The sequence below is a fragment of the Rhinolophus hipposideros genome (assembly GCF_964194185.1).
Source record: "Rhinolophus hipposideros genome assembly, chromosome: 25".
In the NCBI taxonomy this organism is placed as follows: domain Eukaryota; kingdom Metazoa; phylum Chordata; class Mammalia; order Chiroptera; family Rhinolophidae; genus Rhinolophus; species Rhinolophus hipposideros.
The window spans coordinates 30,282,132-30,295,292 of NC_138071.1; the positions used below are offsets into that span (position 1 = coordinate 30,282,132).

At 52.2% G+C, this 13,161-nt stretch overlaps 1 protein-coding gene across 5 annotated transcripts in view; it reads right to left on the reverse strand.

Annotated features, from left to right (window-relative positions):
- The window catches only part of PTPRN2 (protein tyrosine phosphatase receptor type N2), a 406,465-nt gene that overhangs the window by 292,920 nt on the left and 100,384 nt on the right, over positions 1 to 13,161 (reverse strand). The gene's annotated exons all lie outside the window — the stretch shown is intronic.

Sequence of the window (13,161 nt, forward strand, 5' to 3'; positions counted from 1 at the left end):
TTGTCACACATGCATGCACACATGCTCGGGACACCCTCTCGCACCCCAGACCCCCTCCCAAAGGGAGGGACAGGACAGTGCGCCCTCAGGAACGTTCGAGCAGGAAAAGCGCCCTGCACACCCCAATGCCCCACTGGTTCTGAGATGCCAGCTGCAAAGGGACGGCCTGCAGCTGTGAGGAGTCAGCCTCCTCGCCACTGGGTGGGCCCCTGCACCGCAGACCACGAGTGAACGCGCCTGATCAGGAGGCACAGCCAGGGCCTGGCCTCCCCTCGCACATCTCCCTCCAGGTCTGGTCCTACGGCTGCAGGCCAGGCTCCTGCTCTCGGAATGAGAAGAATCCAGAAAACCCTGCACCCTGCAGTCAGCTAGAGCGGCGTGACGACAACAGGGACGTACCCTGTGCTGCCCCAGGTTTTGCCCTGATGGGCTGGAGCGCACCTTCAGAACACCTCTGGGCGCCTTCCAAGGGGGTGGTCGGCTCTGAAGCCCGTGCAGGCTGTGGGTGCTCGGCCAGCCACCTGTGCTCCAGTTGCGCCTATCTCACACGTCCTATCTCCAAACCGGGATGGAAAAGAGAAAGAGCATGCTGCCCCCTCCTTCCTCCTTTCCCATGTGTGGCTCCCAGCAGCACCCCCGTGACTGCAGGGGCGCGGCCACGCCTTCAACGGGAGGGTGGGTGAGTGGTCACCTCTCCTCTCTGTCCTGTGTCACCTGTGCTTCCGGTCTCAGCAGTGTGAGCCCTGACACCTCTCGGCGACAATCGCCTATATGAGGAGCAGGCTTTGTTCCTGGGGTTCTCTAAATGTGCACCGACATAAAAGGAAGGTTAAACCTGCACCAGGCTTCACCCAGGGAGACACGCCGGTCATTCAGGGGCATCACCTGCCTCATGTAGCTGGGTGGCCTGCTCCTCCAGCCTCCCCATGGAGGCTTCCAGAAGGACGCAGGAATCTCCTTCCAGAACGCAATTTCTCATGGACAAATCAGTGGGAAATGAGTGTAAGAACCACCTGCCTCCTACCATGTGACCTCCAACCCCCAGCAAAGAGGGGATTAACATCAAATCCCACCAGTGAAAATAATCAAAGCCCCCATTTCCTGACTGCAACTGACATGTGACTTGACCCCACGACTGTACCCCGAGACACACCCTCAGTGTGACTGGATTGTTGCACAGCAGCTCCTGAACAGCCCCAAAACTCTTAAAGACAATTTGATCTCATATATTCTAGTTAAACTTGTTTAAGCCTGTGGTTTGTCTTCTGGCCCTTTGTCCACGGGCTGCAGGAATGGAAACCACACGAGTCCAGAGCTGGACAATCATAGACCCTAAATCCACATCCACCCATGTGCTTGGTTGTCTCTCATTCCCAGGCCCCAACCAGAAGCTGGGGCTCCCTCCCTCCACGCAGAAGCCCAAGCTCAGGGCAGCCCACTCGGCCTTCTGCGGGACAGCTGATGAACAGCACGGCGAGGGAGGGGGCCCGTGAGGTCAGGGGCGGGCCCACAGGGTCGTAGGCCTGACAGTCTGCTGAGGAAGGCAGGACGGAGGCGCCCAGGAGCTACAGGCGCCTCCAGGCATCCTGGCTCCACCTGCAAAGTCCGGTCACCTCTGACCCTAAGTCTCCCGTGGAAACAAAAACCATCTTTAGGTCCTTAACTGGCCTTGCCCGGGGCCTGTCTTCTGAAATCAGGTCTGAAGACCTTTCACAATGGCGCTGAAATAAAGGGAAAGAGAGCAGGGGGGTAGAGAATGAGAAAGAGCAGATGAAAGGAGTGATGACAACAGGAGGGAGAGTGGGGAGGACACACACGCTCGGCCAGACGCTGGGATGGGAGAGGCCTGTGAGCTTCTCCAAATCCAGATTCTCTGCGCTGCTTGGTTAACAAGAGAAAAGGCACGACCTCTCCTTCTGAGGAGCGTAGTATCAGTTTCTGAACTTCCCCAAGTGTTGAACATGGAAGTGTTTTGGAGGGGAGTTGAACTGCTGAGTTAAACTGGAGAAACGAAAAGCCACTGGGTGTGACAAGAAGACAGGCAGCGGAGGGCGGGGCAGGCCCGGGAGCAGCCGTGTGGCCACAGAGCCAGCACTGCGGCCAGCACTGGTCAGCCCCCATGCAGCTCAACACGCCGCCTTGAAATAGGAAGTCGCACTACCTGGTGTACTACGTGGAGGACACAGCTGGCTGAGACTGTCGCCTGGGTGTCCTCACGGCTCCTCTTACTCCCACTTGTGTGGTTTACGCACATGCACATTCCAGTGCCTGCCCAGGAACGAAGCCCAGTGGGAACACGGGTCTGTCTGAATGAAGTGTCACTGAGAACAGAGCGACCTACAAACTCGGAGGCCGGCAGAGCCACAGGCCCAGAAAGCACAACGTACAAAGCTCTGGCAGGCTCGCCAGTTCCCACAGCGACCCCCAAACCCTGGAGGTGTAACACTGGGTTCTCTGGCCTTCACAGAGGAAGGAACAGATACAGACTGGCGGGGACACAGAGTGACATCGAGCCCCATTCCTCTGCCAGGACAGGACTGGCTTTTCATCCCGCCACATTCCACTGAAGAACACGGGAACTCAGGAAGCTACTGTCCTGGGGGGCTGCCTCCCCGAGTCCTCGCTCATGGCAGACGGTTTCCACCAGGGCTGTAAAGCGGTAACAGGTGAACCCAGCGTCAATCTGCCAATTCTATTGAGACTCTCATGGTCCCAGGTGCCCTGAGCCCACACTCTCATCTCTGCTAACAGGAAAAGTGGTTTTACATTGTAAACCGGGACAAAAGCCAGTTCTCTCGCCCTGAGCTCCCACTCAAAGCCCAGCCAACGTTCCAGACTTTGTGGCCTCGTGGAAACTCAACTTTGAAGAAAGCTGAACACCTGTCCGGGGTCAGGGCTTTCCCTCTGGGTAAGGGCGCTCCATTTTGAGGGGGTTCTGGCCTCCGATTCTCCTCTGAAAAGCTCTTGCATGGCTCTGACTGAGCCTGTCCCAGAGCCATAAATAACCCAATTACCCTGAGGAGCGGCTCTGCTCTTACTTAAAGCAGCGAAACAGGAAAAAAATCGTCATCTGACCAAGAAAGGGTCAGGATTCCTTTTCTACTATTTCTAAAGACATTCTCACCCAGCACACTGAGCACATCACCCTGGAAACAACGGAGTAGACTTTCCTGCTGTCTTGGGAAGGAGACTTACCAAATTGGAGAAGAAAAAGTATATTTTTGTTTTGCACTCTAAGGAGAAGCAGATGTTTTGAGACTATAACGCGTCGCTTCGAGTGAATGTAAAAGCCATTATTACTGGGCTGCGGGGCAGTGTGGAAGGGAGATACACACCCAGAATCCAGTCTGGTCAGCCGCTCAGACCCAAAGCTTCAGGCGGCGAGTGGAGAGGCTCACTGGTCGGGTGTGTAAGGCCGGGACAGTTGCACTTATTTTGGGAGATATGCTGAGTATTAAGTAAGACGACACAGAGGTGACGAGATCAGCAACCGGAACTCAGCTCGTCCCTCCCTCTCCCCTTCCCCGACCCCACAGGTTCTTCGACTCAGAAGGAAAGGCTCGCTGAGAAAAGGGACAGAGAAAAGAAAGACACGCAGGCAGATGGAAGGCGCATTCATCTGCACGAAAGAAACAATATCAGCGCATGTCATTTACCATGTCACATTCCTCAAAGAAACCAAGCGAGCGTTTTCGTCAGGCAGTAGCCACAATGGAAACTAGTCCCCACACAGAGTAACAGTCATCTCAGGCCAGCTGCCCAACTCAGAGCTGAGAGAAATGGGCGAGGGGAGACGTGCCCTGCTGCTCACGTTCTTAAGCAGAGCAGCCCCTGCTGTCAAGGCCACGAGGTCAGGCTGAGAGCGGAGCGAGAGGCAGCTGAGCACTGTGGGTCCCCCAGGGCCACACACCGCTGGGCACTGGCTTCCCCGCCCAGGTGTGGGGAGGGGAGGGCAGGAGGTGAGCCAGACGGTCAGCACATGTCCACGCACCGCATGTCCACACACCGGATGGGAAGCCTGCATGTCACCAGCAGACACAGCGCCCTCATCCCCGAGTGATAAGACGCAGCAAGTCTTGCTAGAAGGAGCGGGAAGCCTCTCGATTGGGAGGCGGCATGCAGAACCATGGCGGGGCGGCTCTCCTCCCTGCCCTTCCACTGGGTAATGGGGTGCCAGCTCCCGTACGCGGCCATTCCAGATCCTCTCAGTGCATTCGCCAGTACTAGGCCATGACCCTCACAAGGACCGTTTCAGTGTGGGTCCACCTGCTCCCTTCTGTTAATTGCCATGTCCGGTTGTCATGCCTGTGGGTCCTGGACAACCTGTGGCACACAGCTGTACACGTGTGCACATCTGGGGACAACGAGGTATCATTATGGGAGTGTGTTTACTTTTGCTTCGTTATGCAGTCCAAGGTCTAGGAGTACCTTCCCCTTTGTTTTGGTGAATGTACTAGACTGCAGTTGGTTTCTAATAGTTACAAAAGCCCTTTATCTATCTGCTTGTTGTCTTGAAATATGAGATGCACTGAGTTCAGCAAAACAGAGTTTGGTGCCAAGAACGCACCATGAACAGCTACGGCAGATGTGCTGGGACCCCTGGGCCTGCCTGATTGCTTCGGGTTTGTAATAATTCTTTGGAGGCTGAATACAATGTTAAAAGAAATTCTCTGTCTGCATCAATGTTCCTGCACTTTGTAATCCAATTCCTGATTTCAAATAAAAGTGACTTCTTCATATAGCTTTGCCGTTTACTGAGACGGCCGGCTAACACCCCCAGGACCCTACATAACTGCGAGAAAGTTTAACACAAGAAGAAAGAGATGAAAGGGAGAGAAAGAAGAGGAGGAGGGTAAGAACCATTTCCAAAATGAGATGTCCAGAAATCAATTTGTAATTATCTGCCTACACAAGTCTAAAGCCTTTTATTTGATAATGTAAGTAATACACAAGCCTGTAATGTGAATTATTTCAAAGAATACAAGCCTGACTGTCTCTATGACCTCTGTAGCTTTTAGTGAGGTTTAAGACAAAATTACATCCCATACAGGCATAACTGGGTCCCCCTCACCCCACCTCCTGCTTCTCTCAGAAATGCAGGGTTTTTGTGCCATCTGGGAAGCTGCCAGGTTTGGAGAGGTCTCAATTTCGTCCTCTGCTGACACATCCAAAGCTCTGGAGGGGGAAGGCTCTGTCGTGTCTGGGATGAGGACTCCAGGAAGTGAAAGCGGCGCTGGCTGCAGGAGTCCGAACGCAGATGCCCGCCTGCCTCCTGACGCAGCTGCTCCATTCACGCTCAGTAGTGCCCTGAACGCAGCTGTCAGCTTTTTAGGTTCTAGCAGGGACAAGGTTCGCCCGGCCACATACTTCAAAATTAAAAATCCAAATCTGCAGTTTGTATCAGGAACAAATGTAAGCTTTTAAAGCACTCAAGGTCAGGAAGTTCAGTTTTAGTCATAAGGCTAGGATACAGTTTATAAACAGTTCTTGAACCCACAAGGGCATCAAAGCATCTTTTCCAAGACAAAAAAGTGACCCTCAATATCAAAAACTTTGGTTTGCCCCAAAGTGACGAAATCGTGTAGGATGTCCTTGTTTGTTTCCTTGGTTTTTCTCCCCCTTCTTCCGCCTCCCCCACCCACTCTGGTTCAAGACTGTCTCTCAGTCTAGCTGTGTAAACTAGTAGCTCCCTGGCCCATGCTGGTATTATGAGCCTTGCGCCCCCCCAGCTGAGGCAGTCGGTTGCCGGTTGGCCGCTCACAGCCGCTCTTGCCCAGGGAGAGCCACTCTTCACAATCTTAGCTGTAGAGGGCGCAGCTCACTGACCCATGTGGGAATCGAACCAGCGACCTCGGCGTTAGGAGCAGGTGCTACAAACACAGGCCCACCCAGGATGTCCTTGTTTTCCTTTCTGGTTCCCATTATTTGCAGTATGTCTTCCATGCAGATTAAAGGTTCACTCTGGTGTCAGCTCATTGCACCCCAGCTCTGGGTGACAGTTCCATTTTCGGCAACTACTTTGACTTGAGAACAAGTCACATGACTCTGAGTCACCAGCTCCTAAAAGACAAACTACAACCTCAGAGAAGCAGCTGCAGGGCCTCTGCCAGGTGGATGAACCACTGGGGAAAGGCGTGTGACAGGGCAGGTCTGGGGAGGGCTGGGAGCGACCAGGGAAGAAGGACTGAGAGGAGAGGACAGGCAGGAAACCGAACGGTGTGAAGTCCAGCGCTCAGGGCCCCGACACCTGGGCTACTTCCACGTCCATCCAATCGGTTCACTCTCCCGGCTGAGAACCGGGTGCATGATGGCCACTAAATCCTGTCTCATTGGCACTCTAATTTCATTTGTCCACTGATGTCTGGTCCAAGCTTTCAAATCGTCACGTTGTCAACTTTCTTTGGCATATTATCAGATACCATTTGAGGTGGTTAGAAACTTAAATACACAGAAAGATGACTCTGTGTTGGTTTATCTTGTAACGAACTGTCTTTTTGAGGCTGCGATGGGGCAAAGTGTGTGGTCTGCAGGCACACGGTGCCCTGGCCCCACGGTGCTGCCGGGGACCTGTGGCTTCACAGACACAACGCCGAGGATGTGGAGACCTTGGCAGCCAGGCAACATGAGGGGACAGCGTGCTGGAGGACCTGAGCATCTCAGAAAATAGGAAATCTTCCAAAGACATAGATCTTCCTGGTGACCCTACTCCTTAAGCGATAACTCTCAGGGTCAAGTCCCCAGAGGGTCAGGCACGAAGATGTGCAGCGTCTGCTTGCATCACAGCTCCTAGGAGCTGGAGCAATACCAAGCTATAAAAACCTATCCGATTTTGTTCTAACCGCAGGACTGTTTCTCCCCATTTCAGAGGCATCAACATTAGAAGTAGCTGCTAACTCTGTGGCAGTCAGCATGTCTGTCCTGTGTCGATAACCGGGAAATCATTTCTGAAATGCGCCAGGGAGCCCTCCGTTCCATGTAGACCTGCCCAGAGCGCCTCAGGAAGGTGGAGAACATCCTCTGTGGTGTGGGGGGTGTCGCCAGTCCCCTCGCTGGGGATATTGTTACAACTCCTTTGAGTTCAGCAACCCTCCGCCCACATCCCGTTAGCCATTCTTCCTCCTTGTGTAGACACAGAGAAAATGTGCATCTTGGGACGGGTCTTCTTTTCATTAAGACCCTCACTTATCCTATGACTGCAAAACCCACCAGTAAGGAGGGTCCTTACAGCCAATAAGGAGACATTACAAGAAAATATGGACCTGGACAGAAAACCCCGGTTCCGAACGACTCTTCCCAAACAGGAGACGGGGGTCAGCACTGCGTTCCACGGAGGTTCTGCGGAGCAGAGGACACTCCACGCACACAGCACAGGCCGCGCCCAAGCTGACACCGTGCTCCACAACCATGTGCTGAGGGCAGCGGCTGGAGGAGGCATCCCACGCTGGACGTCATGCATCGGAGCAGCTGAGGAAAGTCCAGATTTCCCACGTAAAATGCAGGCCACGCTCACTGAATTTACAAAAGTAGCTTTTGGAAAATTTAGGTACATACATTTTTTTTAATGATTATTGGCTTTTGAAGTTCCTTCTGTGATGTCTACTAGTGGGTAAGTCAGTGTCCATTTATTTGTAATGTTTCCCTCTGCTTTCAACTACAGCTTCAGCAGACATACAGTTCTACATGATAGTTATTTCTGTCAGCATCTTCAGGAACCTCCACTGTTTTCTGCCTTTGCTACTATTGAGAAAGGTGCTGCCCCAAAACCATTCTTTCCTCAGTGTCTTGTCTTTTCTCCTTGGCTGTTCCTAAGTCTTCTCTTAGGCTCCAGTCTCCTGCAGGGCCATTGTGACGAGTCCAACTTCGATATTTATTTTGGAGTGTCCTTCAATGAGACGTCTCGGGCCTTCTGGCAGTTCTGGAAGTTCCTCGGCCGTTCCTTCAAAGATTGCATTCTTTTCACTCTCTTCATTCTTCTGCATCTTATTTGCTGTATTCTCTTTATTCTTTAAGACTTTTTATGTGACGTCACTTGGACCTCCCTTTTCTCTCCCCTGGTCTTACACCTTTCCCATCTCTCCCGCTCTCCATGCTGCATTTTTGGTTATCTCTTCAGGTCCGTATTCCAGTTCAGTAATCTTCTCTTCATTGTGTCTAATCAGCTATCAACTCCACGCACAGAGTATCCAGTTTGAATGAGCGCATCTTCCATTTTGATCATTTCTACATTTTTTATTTTAACCTGTCATTCCTTTTTCATTCAGATATATTTTTATTATTGCCTGCATTATTTCCTTATTATTTTAAACAGTGAACAGGTAGTCTCTTTCAGCCTATTTCATTATTTCTAATTGTCAGAGTCTGATTCTTTTCTCTGTTGTTTCTCTGGCTTTATCTGTTCCATCCTCGGGGCTTATTTCTTCCTTGATCCCTACTTTTTGATTGAGTTGGGATGTCCAGCTTGCCCCCGATCCAAAGTCACTGCACTGTGGCTTCCATTTGCTTCTGGGTCTCAGTGACTCTGGAATACTGTCCTGACAGATGTCATGTTTCAGGATCTGTCTTCATAATTTCATGTAAATAGTCCAGTTTCTTCTTTGTATAATGTCGTTTCTCACTAAAAAGCTTCCTGATCATTCTAATGAACTCCAAATTGCAGTTAGATGTTCTAAAAATCTCCACACACATAGAGGGATGTATCACTCGCCCCACAGAGAGGCGGGCAGGGGTCCTCAGTGACCCGCCAGGCACCCAGCGAGGGCACAGTCAGAAACAGCACCCAGGGGGCACAGCACTTCCAAGACCCCAGACCAAGCCCAGGCCCCTCCTGAAGCTGAGCAGCTGGTCTCCCAGCTTTCTGCTCCAGCTGTGCCCCCCACCTTCAGCACACCCCCCATCATGGACAAAGTCACCAAGAAGTTATTACAAAGGAAACAGACAAGTGAAAGAAACCTGAGGATAACAGGGGCTGTAGAAATTGCTGCTTCTGGCCTGAGTGGAGGGCCTGCAGACTGGCCAGCCTGCCTTCATCCTGCGGCCACTTCTACAGCTGCCACAGCTTTGTCACCTAGAATTGTATGTCCACTGATGCTATAATTAAAAGGGAAAGTTACAAACAAGTGGAAATGGAGGCACCCACTGGTAGACATCACAGAAGGAACTCTGAAAGCACGTGTTTCAGGAGGGAAATGATCACCCAAAAAAGATGAGAAAGTAGAAACTGTAGAGAAAAAAGACTGGAAAAGACTGCGTATTGTGACTTAAAATGGTTGTGTGTCAGCACACCAGTAGGGAAGTGCAAAGGCAAGCCGAGGACGGGAAGGAGACACCTGCCTCTGTACAAACAAGACCAGGAAAAGGTTAGTGCCCAGAACTGACAGAATGCTCATACGTCAGGAAGAAACAAAGGCTGCTTGAGCTCACTAGGAATCAGAGAAATTGAAGTGAAAATCATAAGATAGTATTGCATGAACTATAGGAAGTTCAGGGCCTGGGGTCCCTCCAGTCAGGCCTGGTGCAGAGGGAAGGCAGGGATTGGCCCCGGGCAGGACTGTGACCTGGCACCCGTGGCTGAACGACACGAGTGCACTGCAGGTTTACTGGGCGAGTGAGTGCACACGCGTTAGCAACCGGCTGCATCTCCGCGGGGCAGGGACATGAGTCTTCTTTTATCATCAGTAGTGTCTGGGACTCAAGTCGGGTAAGCACAGGCAGGGGAAACGTGACAATTAGGAAAGCACCATGGCCCAAAGGCAGGTTGACTTTCCCCGGCTCCTCCTTTTGGTGTGAAAGCCGCTCTCCAAGTGCAGCCATTCTGCTGCTTCTCTCACGTTCTCAAGGCTCCTCTTTCACATAAGGCAAAGACACAAACAAGGGGGTCCAATGAATGCCCCAGCTGGATGCAGGCCTGGACCTCAGACGCCACAGACTCACTGAAGTTTGGGGACGACGTCTCCTGTCCCCTTTCCTCATATCTAGTCCATACACTTCATGGTGAAAAGCATGGAGCAGGGTGTGTGAAATAGCAGTGCCTTTACAGACACACGCTGGGTGCAGAGGGTGGAGCACCCGGGCCTGGGTCGGGAGTGCTGGGCGCTGACAGTGACGGCCGTAGCCTGGCTGTCCCTTCACGACCTCTCCATTTGCCCCCAACTGCCTCTCACCTGAGTGATCCCCCCACCACGTTCCCACCATGGTGTCATCCCATTGAACAGAACGTAGAGCCCTGAGGGACAGCAGCGGCTCTGCGACTGTACCTGGGCCGTGTGCCTATCTCCCCACACCCCCACAGACACGTGTCGCCTGAAGTTTGGGGCAGTGGAGCCCAGACAGACGTCAGCAAGGAGGAAGAACCCCAGTTTCCCAGGGCACCAGGGAGGAGGGGGGTTCACACAGGAGAAGCCAGGTGAGGAAGTGCAGGTGGGCGGCAGGCAGACTGTCACCCAGGAGGAAAACCGAGGAGAAAGTGGAGCTGCTGCACTGACCTGCCGCCCAAGCAGCTTGGGCAGAGTGGGTCCCAACCGGGGGCTGCGGCCACGGTGGCGACACTGGCTGTGTCTGTCCCACGTCACTGCGCGATTTCTTTTCATTCTCTTTTAAGGAGTTATGACACTGTGTTGGGTATTTTTTAAATTTTGCCTTCTTGTTTTTTGCTTTTCACACATAGCTCAATAAGTCAGGAGATTCCTGCCAGGAAATAAATCCATAGTTGTTTTCATGACAGCAAATTACGTGCCAATGAGTGACATTTAAATGCTGAATTTTAATGGCTTGTCAGGGAAGTGAAATGCATTTTTTTATTTAATCCATGAGAGAACAATGTGTCCACCCATGAAATAATACTGCCTGCAGGAGACAAGAGTGGTAGATAAAGGGAGCAGACTTCGTGCCTTGCTGTGTGCATTTCTGTTAAAGAAGGAAGCTCCTCAGTTAAGTCCCACTTTCCCTTGCGTCTTGGTGAAGCGGCTCCTGGTGGCAGGGGGCCCGCTGTCTGCCACTGACATCAGTTTCCAAGCGCAGCCACATCGTGTAATCCCGGTGACTTGGGTGGAGTGATGGGTAGGCTTCTGGAAAACCTCCTTCTGCAACCATCCTGCAGCATGCAAACCAAGCTCAGGACTGCAGACTCTTTCCTCAGGCAAAGACACAGACCCCCCAACACCTCTGGGGTGCTACCCACTAGTGAGCCTGTCATGACAACGTGAAGCAGAAAGTAGGCAACGTGGGTGAAGGAACCAGAGGAAAAGTTCCACAGGACACGGCACTGCTGGAAACTACAACGTCAGATGAGGGACCCAAAGCAGTGTGGGCACACACGTGTCTGTACGTGTGAGCACGTATATGTGTGTGTGCACATGTGTGTACACACGGGTGTGTGCACATGTGTGCCGCCGTGTGTGTGCAGAGATGTGTGGGTGTGCCTATGAGTGCAGGTGTGTTCATATGTGTGTACGTGTGCATGTGTGTGCTGGTGGGTGTGAAGGTGGAGACAGCCCGGTTCTGAGAGCAGCCATTCGGGGCACGCATGATAAGGATGTTCCAGGACAAATATCAGCCTGAATGCCCACGGCCCACCCGCACCTGCTCTCACTTCCCCTCCCAAGTCACCTTTGTAGAAGTCAGCACCGCCCCTCAGGTATGGGCTCCCAGGCAGAGGCCGCAGGAGGTGGCAGCACATGTATGACCTGACGGGTGACAGTGGGGAAACGCTGCTGTGGTCAGTCACGGCCTGTACCCTGGAGCCTTGTCGTCCTGACAAAACCCGGGGTCTGAATGCTGCTAAGTCAGTGGTGGGGACAGTGACAGTGGAGGGGGCAGTGCCCATCCAAGTCACAGCCCACTGACGTCCTGCCAGGCTACGCTCGACACCTCCAGGTGTGAGAGTCACACGACGCCCCGAGGCCCCCCAGGGAAACACCAGTCGGGGGCCCAGGTGCATGTGCGTTGTCATCGCCATCATTTTAAGAAAAGAACGAGAACACATCCGTATCTCTTGGAAAACGGTTGTTTTTCTGGCATTTGACCTCATGCACAGCCCTAAGCACCACAGCAGAAACTACAATAATCTCCCCTGAAAACAAATAGGTGTGTATGGTCTGGGCAACAGCAGTCAGAAGTTGGGAAGCAAGTACTGACATAAATAAAGTTAAATATCTGGTAATACTGATATTCATAAAATGTTTCAAAACACTTGATTTCTTTGGACTTCACCACAGCCCTGACTGTCCACATTTACCAGGAGTAGAAATCGTCTCAAAGAGGCTCCGTCACTCCCCTCCCCCACCACACCCGCCTCTGGAGGACAGTTCGGTGGTTTCTTACAGAACTAAACACGCTGTCACCATGTGACCCAGCAATCGTGCTCCTTGGTATTTACCCAAAGGAGCTGAAAAGTACGTCCACACAGAAACCTGCACACAGACGCTTACAGCAGTTTCACTCAGAATTGCCCAAACATGGAAGCAGCCAAGACGCCCTTCAGGAGGCGAAGGAGAAACAAACTGCGGTCGGTCCAGACAATGAGACCTTGCTCAGCACCTAAAAGCAACAAGCGCCCAAGCCAGGGAAAGACGCAGAGGAAACTTACATGCATGTTGTATCACAAGTGAAAGAAGCCAGTCTGAAAAGGCCACACGCAGTATTATTCCAACCATACAACGTTCTGGAAAAGGCAAAACCAAACACAGTAAGAAGGTCGGGGTGGCCAGGGGCTGGGGGACTTGGGGAGGACTGAGTAGGCGGGGCACAGAGAATGTTCAGGGCAGTGAAACTGCTCCGTGTGACACTGTAATGGGGGGTACATGTCCTTGTCCTTGCACATTTGTCAAAATCCACAGGATGTACAAAATAGAAAGTTAACCTAATGTAAACTATGGGCACTAGTTAATAACGTATCAATATGGACTTGTTAATTGCAACAAATGTCCCACCCTAATGCAAGACGTTAATAAAAAGGAAAAGCCCTCTGGGGGTGGGCTTCTGTCACAAGAAAGGACACGGCTGCGGTCCTCCTCCTCCTTGCTCTCCTCTTGTACCCATCGTCCCTGCCACAGACCTCAGGCTCCAGGTACAAAGACGACAGCCGCGCAGAGACCCTTGACGAGCTCCCACAGCTGTACCCAACCCCGGAACTGACCACGGACACGGTCTCCCGGCAGTTCCACT